At 45.7% G+C, this 12,486-nt stretch overlaps 1 protein-coding gene across 37 annotated transcripts in view; it reads left to right on the top strand.

Annotated features, from left to right (window-relative positions):
* The window catches only part of LOC114284770 (alanine--glyoxylate aminotransferase 2 homolog 3, mitochondrial-like), a 150,239-nt gene that overhangs the window by 35,714 nt on the left and 102,039 nt on the right, over positions 1 to 12,486 (top strand). For 8 of the 37 annotated variants that reach the window (XM_082881943.1, XM_082881916.1, XM_082881929.1 and 5 more), the window contains one exon: positions 12,392 to 12,455. The exons of 28 other annotated variants lie outside the window; for them this stretch is intronic. The gene's annotated coding sequence lies outside the window, so the exon portion shown is untranslated. The remainder of the gene's footprint in view (positions 1 to 12,391; positions 12,456 to 12,486) is intronic. One more of the 37 variants, XM_082881926.1, reaches the window with a different exon arrangement.

Raw genomic sequence — 12,486 nt, 5'->3', positions numbered from 1 at the left:
CAGGCAAGAACATGAAAAGCGTAAATGGCGAGTACGAAGGAGGGGCAGGTAAACTTACCGATATGGACGCCAAGTGAGGAGTAGTTAACCACGATCTTGTCTACAGCCTTTAAGAGGACGAAGGTGGTCGAGAACGACTGGAGGAGCAGTGATGGCAGAAGCTTGGAAATTTGAAGGCTAGGGTTTGGCTCGAGAGAGAAGATGAACAGTAGGGGCGTATGTGACCCCTCATGTGCGTATATAAAGGAGGGGGGAAGCCAAAGGGCGGCAACCTTTTGAAATTTGCGTGTGACGAAGACAGTTGTGGGTCTACACGGAACCAATGGTGTGAAGCCACGTGGCATCGAAAAGATGGCTCTGTCTGTACGGCTGTACGATCGATGACTAGACTACTGGGGCAATCCCCGACGAACGACCAATTCGGATGGCCCTGTCAGAATGATAATCCCAAATCACGCTCAGCTCAGATGGAAATAAGGGGCAATTGAGAGGGAGATTTGCGCCGGGCTATGGTGTCGAACCGAATCGGCACAGCCTCTCGGGCTATCGCGTTTGGCCGAGCTATGTCGCTGACCGCAATGCGAAGAAATGCATGTGCCCAACCGAGCTTTTGACTCGGCTAAGTCTTCGGTTGGATCCGCAGTGGTGTGTTTGGACCGAGCCAAGCACAGCCCGGAATGAATTTAGACCGGGATGAAGGCTTGCACGCCTCACGGCCAGTCAGTTCGGATGGACCGACTTCTTACAGTTCGGCCGTCCCGGTCGTGGTGGTGTTTCTTCCCAAGGGATAGATCGGTGATGATATCCTGGTTGAGTGTGCCACCTGGACCAATGGTGTGATGGAGGGGAAATCCACTCGTGGCACGCGTCAATTCCGTTTGGCAATTCCACACGCGCTATGGGGTAGGAGACTCCGACCCACAGGTAGGAAGGTCTCATACTCGCGACGGCAGCTACCGTCCCTCGCACCCGTCGTCGACGTCGAGATACTCTTTCTCTGTCCATTCGGGAGACCTGAGAGATGTACTGGAAGAGAGGGCTCACCGTAGACAGACTCGAAGGCTGCCGGCATCGCAAAGGCTGGGCTCCCAGATCCGTTGTAGCGAGGAAGTGGCAATGCCTGCGCCTAGGATGATAGCACCAAGGGACGGAGAGCTAGCAAGTCTTACCGCTAACCCGCTGTCCCCAGAAATTGAGAGCACGCCGCTCCCTGCCAGATTCTGCCAGCCTAAGTTCACGTTGTACGACGGCAAGACTGATCCGTACATGCACGTGAGTCATTACCGGCAAGTAATGGCAGGACATCGGCGCAATGACGCCCTCATGTGCCTCATATTCCCAGCAAGCTTGGGCGAACTAGGCCTGAAGTGGTTCGAAAGGCTTTCGAAGGGGAGTATCGAGGGCTAGCAACAACTAACAGAGGCCTTCGTCACCAGATTCAAAACCAACACTCGAACACCAAAGGAGGTCGACCATCTCCTGGGCGTTAAGATGGAATCTGGAGGTTCTTTGAACGCATACAATGCCAAGTACTGGGAAACTTACAACGTGATCCTCGACTGCCCCACCAATTTGGCGATCACCCAATACAAGTGGGGTCTCCCAGTCGGACATAGGCTGCGAGATTCGCTTACGATGCACCAGCCCACCACCATGGAATCTTTGATGCAACGGATCAACGAACACATCCGAGTGGAGGACGACACCGCCACCGCGATCGAGAAGGATAATTCAGTCCCGGCGGACAGAAGAGTGGTGGGGAAGGTTCACTCGGTAGGGCAGGAGGACAACCGCCCAAACGATCGGTCAAAAGATCAACGTCGTGGCTCAAACCGTGATGATAGGAACAAAGGTCGCAGAAATGACCGAGCTAACGCTCCTCGTGATGAAGAGGAAGATGCCAAGAGAAAGTTGAAAGCGCGAACCAGTATCACCACGGTCTTTAAAATCCCTATTTACCGCATCCTGAGTGAAATCTGAGGTGAACCCTACGTCAGTTGGCTGGCCAAGTTGGGAAACACGCAGAGAGGCTTCAACTCGAGGTATCGCTGCACCTTTCATGAAGAACGAGGGCACCGAACGGAGGACTGTGTGCCGCTAAAACAACATTTGGAGGAGTTGGTGGCGACAGGGCATCTGGACCAGTACATAGACGGTGGTATGAAAGCCGCTCCCCAGGGACAGGGCGAGCCAAACGGCCTCGTCGTCCTGGATGCAGCGCCGCAGGGCGTGATCAATGTCATCCATGGCATCATTGAGTCGGCAAGGGTTTGTGAACTAAGAGGGATGATCGAGAAAGCTGAGCACATGGGAGAGGTGCTCTCCATTCAGCCCGCCGTGAAAAAAGGGAAGACCGAGGAAAAAGACGTCCTGACCTTTTCTAGCAAAGACTTGGAAAGAATTCAAGTGCCTCATAATGACGCCCTAGTGGTGACCCTCTGCGTCAAGGACTTCGACATCAATAGAATTCTGGTTGACTAGGGGAGTTCGGTCGAGATCATGTATTATGATGCATTCAAACAGATGAAGTTGGAGGACAAGGACTTGGCCCCCGCAACGTCTCCATTGGTTGGCTTTAACTCTCAACCAGAATGGCCGATCGGAAAGATCATATTGCCGGTAAAAGCAGGATCAGTCACGAATCTAGTGGAGTTTTGGGTGCTTAAAGTCCCATCGACCTACAACTTAATCTTGGGCAGGGGCTGGTTGCATGCCATGCAGGCGGTAGCATCGACCTACCATCAGGTCCTGCGCTTCCCGGCACCAACCGGACAGATAGAAGAGGTTTGGGGAGACCAGGTGATGGCAAGACAGTGCTTCGTCGCAGTAAATGGCAGCAGAGCTGCCAAGGGCTTTGTGCAGATGATAGAGGGCCCGGAGGGAAATGAAGTCTTGGAAGACGTAGGAAGAAAGGCCAAGGAGAAATCGGTCGAAGACTTGGTGGAGGCAAGTGCAACGGCAAACGCTCCCGTCGCAACTGCACTTGCTGAGGCTCAAGAGGGAGTTACAACGCCAAACACTCCCGTCGCAACTACACTTGCTGAGGCTCAAAAAGGTAGTTGCGGAGGCAAACAGATAGTACACAGTACATGCAGAAGGACGCGTGGCACCTTCAGCTGGTGGCTCAAGGCAGAATATTTCATGTGATCCTCTAGGCCCCATGTCCTCTCTCTATTTGGCCACTTGGTGTCCTCTTGGTGCCATGGAAAAGCCTATATAAATAGGACCCATTTCCTAAGGTTCAAGAAGAGGAATTTTGGGGATTTGGGGGAGATGATGCCCATTTTGACACTGCCATACATTTCTTCTTGAGCTACTTGGTTCACCCTCACCCAGCTGCACACTCTCCAACTTCCAGACAGTTGCTGCTGCTCATTGTCAAGCCACTTCCACCATTCTTGGACCATTAGCATAGTTTTGCCTCTCTAATCACCTTCTCTAACCTCGAACCCCCTTACATTTTTTGGTGACTCCGCTGGGGAGGCTGCTTTGTTGAGTGTTCATACTTGCAGTGGTTTACACACCTCACTGGAAAAAAAATGGCCGAGGATGAAGTTCAGTAAGGCTCTTCAAATGGCGGAGCAGCACATACGGAGGACCGTGACCATAGTGTTGTGATTGAGGCTATTCAGTTACTCCAGGATACGCAGAGGGAGATCCTGGCAGCTTTGCAAACTCTCATTGATGCTATTATGGCCATGGCTTCTCGACCAGCTCCAGCGCAAGCACCTCCGCCCGTAGCAGTCCCAAACCCAGTGCCTAACCTGTTCCCTGAGGTTTGGGCTCCGATCCAGGTGCCTCCGGTGGTACTTTAGGCGAACAGTGCGGCCGTTGGTTTAGCTACGCAGGAGCAGACTAGACCATTCCAGCCCACTCACTTTGTTCCTCTAGCCGATGAACAAGCTATGCTCGAGCAAGAGCGTAGCAAGAAGCAACTCCCATCTCTCCCCGACTCAGATGTGAAGGCCCCGTACTCTCAGGAGATATTGACCATGCCATACCCAATTGGGTATATAGTGCCTAAGTTTATTAAGTTTGATGGAAAACAAGGCAATGCCAGAGAACAGGTGGTGAGGTTCATAGAAACTCTTGGTGTCCATGGCAGTAACCACTCTCTGCGCCTTTGGGAGTTCTCCAAGTCCACTTACTGAAAGGGCTTGCAGCTGGTATGTGAACTTGGCTCCCAACTCGATCAAGAGTTGGGAGGAGATGGTGAACAAGTTCCACACGAAGTTCTTCCAAGTCCGAGAGAAAGTTACAACCGTCACCCTTGGGTGAGATGTCCAAAAGGAGGGCGAAGATATACTGGACTATGTTAAGCTGTTCTAAGATAAGGCTAATGACTGTCATGAACCAGTGGACGAGGCCCATTTAGTCAGCATATGTGTGGAGGGGTGCCATACGCGACTACAAAATTTTCTTGGTGAATCATAATTTGCCTACCATTTTAGCCTTGATTGAGGCAGCTAGGAACCTCAGTACCACTAGTCCCTTGCACAAAACTCGTGACAGCCATCGCTACCCTCGCAGTAGCAAAGTTGCTACGGTAACCTCTGCAGGAGGGCGCCGCTCGCAAGGGGAGGCGACGTCCTCTCGGAAGAGAGAGTTATGAGGACAGAAATCCATGTCCTTGCAGCTTTGAGAATGTTAAGGCTCTGGTTAAAGAATGGGTAGCTGATGGTGAACTTACCTTGCCTCCAGTTGATGTCCCTCCAACCAAGGACAAAGAAAGCCCGGATCATTATGTCTATCACAGAACCACCAGACACCTTACTAGGGACTGTTGGACTTTGGAAAGTATCTTCAAGAAGAAAGTTGACGCAAATGAGCTGAAGTTCAAAAATGCCAGTAACCGTGATGTGCGGAAGGACCCTTATCCTAATCACAAGGAGAAGGGGAAGAATGTACATATATGATTGGCTATCTCGGGCCTGTGCGTAATCAAGTGCATATGGCGTCTTACTATGATGAGTTAGAAAAAATTGGAACTGGCTAGCTCCCTGAGATAGTACTTGTAGAGGCAAAATTCGCAGAGGATGCTAATGCCCTGACCTTGTAAAACTTTGTTAAATTTTGTGCCTTGTTTGACCAGTTGGGGCTGAGCCAAGCCGCCAGGTTGGAAGCAACAAAAGCCCTCATTAATAGCTTTGAAGTGCACCATGATGAAGTTGCTGAGGCTAAGGAGTATGTGGCTCGGCGTATCCAGGAAGTTTATGGGGCCATTACTTTTTCAGAGGCAGACAGAGCATACCCATTTCCTCATAATCGTCCTCTTTTTGTCACAACATACATCAATGATGCAGAGTTCAAGCGTGCTTTCCTTGATGCCGGGGGCGTCAATAAACATCATCACTACTGACACCTTTGCAAAGGCTGGAATCCCAGAGTCCAGGATGGTTCACCAACCCATCACTGTGACGGGTTTTGGCGGCGAGAAAAAAGATACCAAGGGCCATGTGGTCATGGACTTAGCAGTTGGTGAGATCCGTTCCGTAACCAAGTTTCATGTGATTGAAGCAGACACAAATTGCCACATGATACTTGGCAGAGCTTGGATGCACCGATATGGAGCTATCCCGTCCAATTATCACAAATGCGTGAAGGCAAAGTTAGGAAAGCCCACAGTAACCATATAAATGCGTCTGAACAGCCATTTAGGGTTGAGGAGGCACACTATTCGGATGCAGTTTTCTTTATTGAGTTGTCAACCGGTGAAACTCCAAGGACCGGTAAAGTTGCAGGAGTAAAAAAGCATTCGGGATGCAGAGGTTGTTCCAGAAAGTAGTGGGCAAAAGAGGAGCAGCAAGCCCACAAGTCCTTCGCCCAAGATTGTTAAGGTGCGGGAGGGCGGTAAGACAGTTTACTACCTATGACGGGTCTTGGAGGCCAGGCTTCATACCTTGGGAGGATGGCCCCGAGACAAATAAATGTGACAATGACGAGTCCCAAGAAGAGTTGTTGGAGACGCCTGAGCCCACCCCTGAATGCGTGCAAGATAGACCCAAACCGCAGCAGGAGGTACTTGCTGAGGTCAACCTCAACGACTTACCACGGCAGAGCAAGCCCCGTGTTCATCAGCGACACAATGGCTCCAACAGCTAAGGCAGAATTGATAACACTACTGAAGCGGTACACTGACGTCTTTGCTTGGACATACGATGAGATGCTTGGTCTTGACCCATCTCTTGTCACCCATCACCTGGATACTTTTCCCAACTCTAAGCCAATAAAGCAGCATGCTCGAAAGTATCACCCTGACCTTGAGGCAAAGATTAAGGAAGAGGTAGAAAAGTTGTCGAGGGCCAAGTTCATTGAGCCTATAGAGTACCCAACTTGGCTAGCAAATATTGTGCCTGTGGAGAAGAAGAACGGCCAGATCAGGGTCTGCGTAGACTTTCTCGACCTGAATGAATGAGGCCTGCCTATTGCCCCATGTTGACACACTTGTCGATTCTACTGCGGGTCGTAAGATGTTCTCCTTTATGGATGGGTTCAGTGGTTATAACCAGATCAAAATGGCATCAGAAGATGCAGAAAAAACGGCATTTAGAACACCCTTGGGAAATTTTTTCTATACGGTGATGCCCTTCGGTTTGAAAAACGCGGGGGCAACCTACCAACGAGCTATGACTGCAGTGTGCCATGACATGTTGCATCATGAAGTGGAAGTATATGTGGATGATCTGGTGGTCAAGTCTACCGAGGCAAACCGACACCTCTGCGACTTGGAAAAAGTTTTTCAGCGATGCCGCAAATTCTGCCTAAAGATGAACCCTCTCAAGTGTGCCTTCGGAGTTACCGCCGGCAAGTTCCTTGTCTTTTTTGTACACCGGCGGGGGATTGAAGTAGATGGGGATAAGATTAAATCAATCATGGAGATGCCACCACCACACTCTCAAAAGGCTTTGAAGAAATTCCTAGACAAAGTGTCATACCTCAGGAGGTTCATTCCAGCCCTTGCTGAGATAACCTTTTCCTTTGGGACACTGCTGAAAGGGAATCACAAGTTTGAATGGTTGCAAGAAGAACACCAGCAGGTATTTGATATGGTGAAGAAAGCACTTACAATGATTGCCCTGCAACCCAACAAGCCTCTGCTACTATACCTGACGTCTATACCTCGGTCTATTGGGGCTCTACTTGTCCAAGACATAGATGGCATTGAGAAGCCAGTCTATTACATCAGTCACAAAGTCAATGGTGTCGAGTCGCGATATACTCCAATTGAGAGGCATTGTTTAGCCTTTATCTTCACAGCGCGGAAGTTGCGCCACTATTTTTTGGCACACCCGATCCATGTTGTGAGCTCGGAGTGATCCGGTCTGCTACTTGCTAAGCAAACCCACTCTGACTGGAAGAATGGCAAGATGGCTTTTGGCTCTAGCAGAATATGACATCACTTGTGTTACTCCTAAGGCTATTAAGAGCCAAGCACTTGCAGACTTACTGGCCCAATTCCCATCTGGCGAACATGAACCTGCAGAGGTATCTCTACCAGGTGAGGTCCATGTCTCAGCAGCTACAGTTGAGGCTTATTGGGACTTAAAATTTGGTGGAGCTTCGGGAGCTGGGAAAGGCGAAGCTGGCATAACACTAACCAGTGAAGGAGAGAAGTTTCATCTATCATATAAGCTTGATTTTGAATGTTCAAACAACGAGGCTGAATATGAGGCGTTGATACTGGGTCTAATCGCTGCCCAAAAGAAGGGCCTCCGCAAGTTGAAAATTTGGGGTGACTCAGAGTTAGTTGTCAGGCAAACAATGGGTGATTTCGCCTTAAAGGAGCCTCTGTTGGGCCCGTATCGCACCATGGTTCAAGGGTTGCTCACTCAATTTGATGATGTCCAAATCCAGCATACCCCTCGAACACACAACCGTTTCCCCGATGCCTTGGCTACACTGGGGGCAAACGTGGATATACCAGATGATAGTATAGCCATCGTCATCGAGAAAAGAACAACACCAGCAGTGTTAGCCGAAGAACATACAGAGCATGAAGCTGAGGGATGGAAAGCAGATATAATCCAACAGAACAGTTGAAAACAGGCCAGGGAACAATCAGACTAGCAGAACTTGCATAATTTCTGCTCCTCAGAGGAGAGTTGTATTTTCGCGGTGCCAATAACTTGCTGGCAAGGTGCGTCGGTAGACAAGCAGCAACTTACAGACTTAAGCAGATCCATGCTAAGTCTTGTGGAGATGGAGATAACAGTCTATACCGGCGGATACAGAGGCAAGGGTATTACTGGCCAGAGATGGAAAAGGAAAGTACTGAGTTGCAGAGGCAATGTGCAAAATGTCAATCCCATCCTAAGGAAGAGGAAGCCCATTTCTTAAGCAGTGAAGAATGGAGGCAGCCATATGTCGACTACCTTGGAAATGGCACACTGCCTGAGAACAAAGCTGATGCAATCAAAGTTAAGAGGCGGGCCCTCCGCTTCTTCCTTGACCAAAGGATGAGGCAAATGAGGTGCTGAGGGAAGCCCACAAGACAGAACATCACGGAGGGCAGCGATTATATGGACATCTCATTCACCCTACTGTCTTTTTGTCCTTAGGCAGATTCACTAACATCCGAGTACCGTTCTTTTCTAGAGCATTCATCTCTTCCATAATTGTTGATTTCCAATTAGGATCATCCAAGGCTTCCTTAATAATTCTAGGAACAAACAGGTTAGATATTTTTGAAGTAAATGCCCTATGACTTTTGTAAAGTTTATCATAAGATAAATATTTCGCAATGGAATGTTGGGTACATTTTCGAATTCCTTTCCTAATGGCTAGAGGAAGATCACAATATGTGGGTATAACATTAGGTAAAACCGCTGAAGGAAATGGAGATGAAGTAGAGACAGATGATGGAGGAACCAGATTAGGAATACCCAAGGTTCTAAAAAGCGGTTGCGGTCGTCGTAACGGTGGCGGTGGCACGGTTGCGGTTGTGGGGTATAAAGGCCGTAGCGTAACGGTTGCGGTTATCGGAATCGTGAATTTTTTTATTTTTCGCACAATTTGAAAAAAACTTACTGATATGCACATTTTTTTCCATGATCATATCTATTGGGTTTTAAAATAAATATTGATCAATTTTTGTAAATTTTTAAGTTTGATGTAATATATTTCATATTTTTAAATCACTATAAACTGAGTTTTTTACATTTTATTTTAATAATTAATGACTTTATATTCTACAAAAAATCAATCACTAACTATTATATATAAGATAAACAATGACAAAAATAAGAGAATAAATAAAAGCCTAAATATATATATATATATATATTTTAATCAAGCCAAATAGATAATGACCACACTTATTATTATTATTATTATTTTCAAATAATATATAGATAGACACACAGAAATAAAATAGTTGAGTGATAGCAGCTGAATAAAATAGTATAGGTCTTACAGCTTCAACAAATCAATAACATGTTCTTCATCTTCCCTCTTCTTTCTCTCTATCTCTTGCTCCTCCATCTTCCCTCTTTATCTTCCCTCTTCTCTCTCTATCTCTCTTCTCCCATTTTCAACTATTTTTTTTTTTTTGTGTTTTTTCAAAAGAAGCAATTCGGAACCGTTACATAAAGGTGCAAAACAGGCCGTTACGGCACCATTACGACCGCTATAGTGGCCGCTACGGCCGACACACCAGTGAATCTCAATCACACTGCAAAAGCAACTGTAACAGGTGGCGGTAACCACCACAACCGTTACATTTTACGTAACGGTTGCGGCCGCTTTTTAAAACCTTGGGAATATTTGAACTACTTGAGGGACCTTTTTTAAGAGATTCTGATTGGCTTTGTGGTAGAGTGGTTGGCTAGTCTTTACTTTTTCTTTGAGTATTTTTCTGAGCATAAACCAAAAACTCAGGTTCGGGAACAGTTTGTTTCAATTGTAGTATTTCTCCCCCTGCTTGTGAGCCTTCTATGTTTGGAGAAATTGGACTGGGATTTCATTCGTTCTCTATATCTTGAATACCCTGTTTCTGTTCTGGTTTTTCAGAAAACAAGGGATGGAGATCGAATAGGATTTGGTAAGGGATCCGAAATTGTCTGCCAAAAATTTTCTTCCTCTCTCTTTTTCTCCCCTTGAAGAGAATTTTTGGTAAAATAGGATTGAGTTTCAAGAAAGGAGACATCTATAATCACCTGAATGTTTTTTGTTTGAGGATTATAGCACTTGTAGCCTCTTTTGTTTGGAGCATACCCGATGAAAACAACACGACAGTGAGAGTTTTTGGATAATTTACTGACAGACAACAACTTGCAGGCCAGTTTAGGAACATGAAGGACAGAGTGAAGAGTAATATTTTCTAAAATTTATATTTGAACTTTTCCTACAATGGGTGAGAAATTGCCATCAGCAATCCTAACTCTTTCACTTTCAGAATAAAATAAATAAGTATTGAATAAAGAAGAGAAAGAAGTCATGTGATCAGATGCCCCCGAATCAATGATCCAAGGGACAGAATTTTGACTACAAGATAGAGCCATAAGGATTGCTACCTGTCTGTGCAAGAGAACCACTAGGAGTGCTGGATAAAGAATTGGATTTTAGCAGTTTAAGAAGATAATCCATCTACTCCTTACTGAACAGACTTACTTCAACCTCATTGGGATAGGAGAATGCATGAATTGGTCTGTCACTTGATTTGCAGCTCTTCCAAGTTGCAGGCTTCCCATGGATCTTCTAGCAGTTTTCTCGAGTATGGCGTGGTTTATTGCAATAATCACACCATACTCGAGATTTTTCATTCCTCCATGGTTTAAAAACCTTGTTTGCGCTTGCATCTGACGTAATCATGGGTGAGTTTTCCACAGGTGTAGCAGCTCCCTTTTTCCCAAGCATCACATTCCTACAGCTTTCTTCTCTCCTAACTTCAGCAAAGACATCACCAAAAGGAGGCAGAGGTTGGCGGCCAATTATTCTCCCTCCGACTTCATCAAATTCAATGTTTAAGCCGGCAAGGAATTTGTAGATACGGTGATCCTCCACCATCTTTCTGTTGTGATTGCTGTCCTCGGTTGACTTCCACTCATAATCATTGAACATGTCCAAATCTCGCCACAACCTTTTCAGAGAATTGAAGTACTTAGTGATACTGTCCTCTCCTTTACGAATGTCACCAAGTTTAATTGTCAACTCATATACTTGGGACTGATTTCCCATATCCGAATACATCTGGGTGATATTATTTCAGAGTTCTTTGGCTGTTGGATAACACATATAGTTGGGGCTGATGTCTTCCTCCATGGAATTCACTAACCATGTCATGACCATGGAGTTTTCAGCATCCCTGGTAGCATATGCCGAGTCCTCTTTTGCTGGTGCCTTCTTCTCTCCTGTCAAGTATCCGATCTTTCCTCGGCCCCGAATGTACATTTGGATGGACTGAAACCAACGCAAGAAATTATCACCATTGAGTTTAATGCTGGTGATTTGCACCGAGTGAGAATCAGTGTTGGAGACATGTTTCTCAATGTTTTTCGGTGAAACGGTAACTGTGGATTCAGATGTGGTTTCTGATATGGTGTAGGACAGCTTGCTGGTTCAAGGATTACCTCAGAAGGGTCAGAGAATAAGTCCTTAGCTTTGATACCATGAAAGCTAGAAAGAACAATATTTCTTATTCTCATATTTAAACAATGTACATAGCACCTCTATTTATAGGAGATACAAGGCATAAAATTAGGAATTGATTAGCTACTAATTAGCTACTGATTCTGAGGACTGATTAGCATTTAGCTACTAATTCTGATCCTAATAAACTTTCCTATTCTATAGTATTGACTAAATCTAAATGTTTACAATTGTGATATCCAAAAGAATTCAGCCATATCCTGGAAGAATTATTTTCTTTCCATTTCCAACATTGAATATAATTGATATTTGTTAGTTTTCCTTTTCTGGGCTTCTGTGGCACGTAGGCATTGTTCGTCATGCTATGCTTTTTCAGGGGTAAGTCTTTTATTGCCATAAAAGGGGATTTACAATGAAGCTCATGACATGCCAAAGGCAATACCCCCTCTAAAAGAGAGCTTACGCCTAGCTTGCAGAACAATTAAACCTCAGCAATTGGCATTTTAGGATAGAAATTTGTGTACTTTGCAAATCCTTAGAGCCTAGTGTCGAGAGAAAATTGAGAAACTAATTGGCATGAGTAGTATTTTATTTTTGAGTTACTGCTTATGTCTACAAATTGGCTTTCATACTTAACCAAAAAAAAAAAAGAAAAAGAAAAAGAAAAAACAAGAATAGGGTTAAGTTAGTAGTTTATTGGTGGTAGTTGCTACATAATTGATGTCTGTTGGGCTATATATAATAAATCCACGTGTTTTTTGGGAGATAAATTTAGACCTTTTTTTATTCAATGGCAACTGTGCAGCGAGTAGTAACACAAGTGATGAAGACTAAAGAATTCCTCAACTGAGCAGTGAGTCAACAACCAGGTTATCTCAGTTATCACTCAAGAATTCCTTC

Source organism: Camellia sinensis, chromosome 1 (assembly GCF_055761805.1).
Source record: "Camellia sinensis isolate YWXY chromosome 1, ASM5576180v1, whole genome shotgun sequence".
Lineage (NCBI taxonomy): Eukaryota > Viridiplantae > Streptophyta > Magnoliopsida > Ericales > Theaceae > Camellia > Camellia sinensis.
This window is presented reverse-complemented; position numbering and strand designations above follow the sequence as displayed.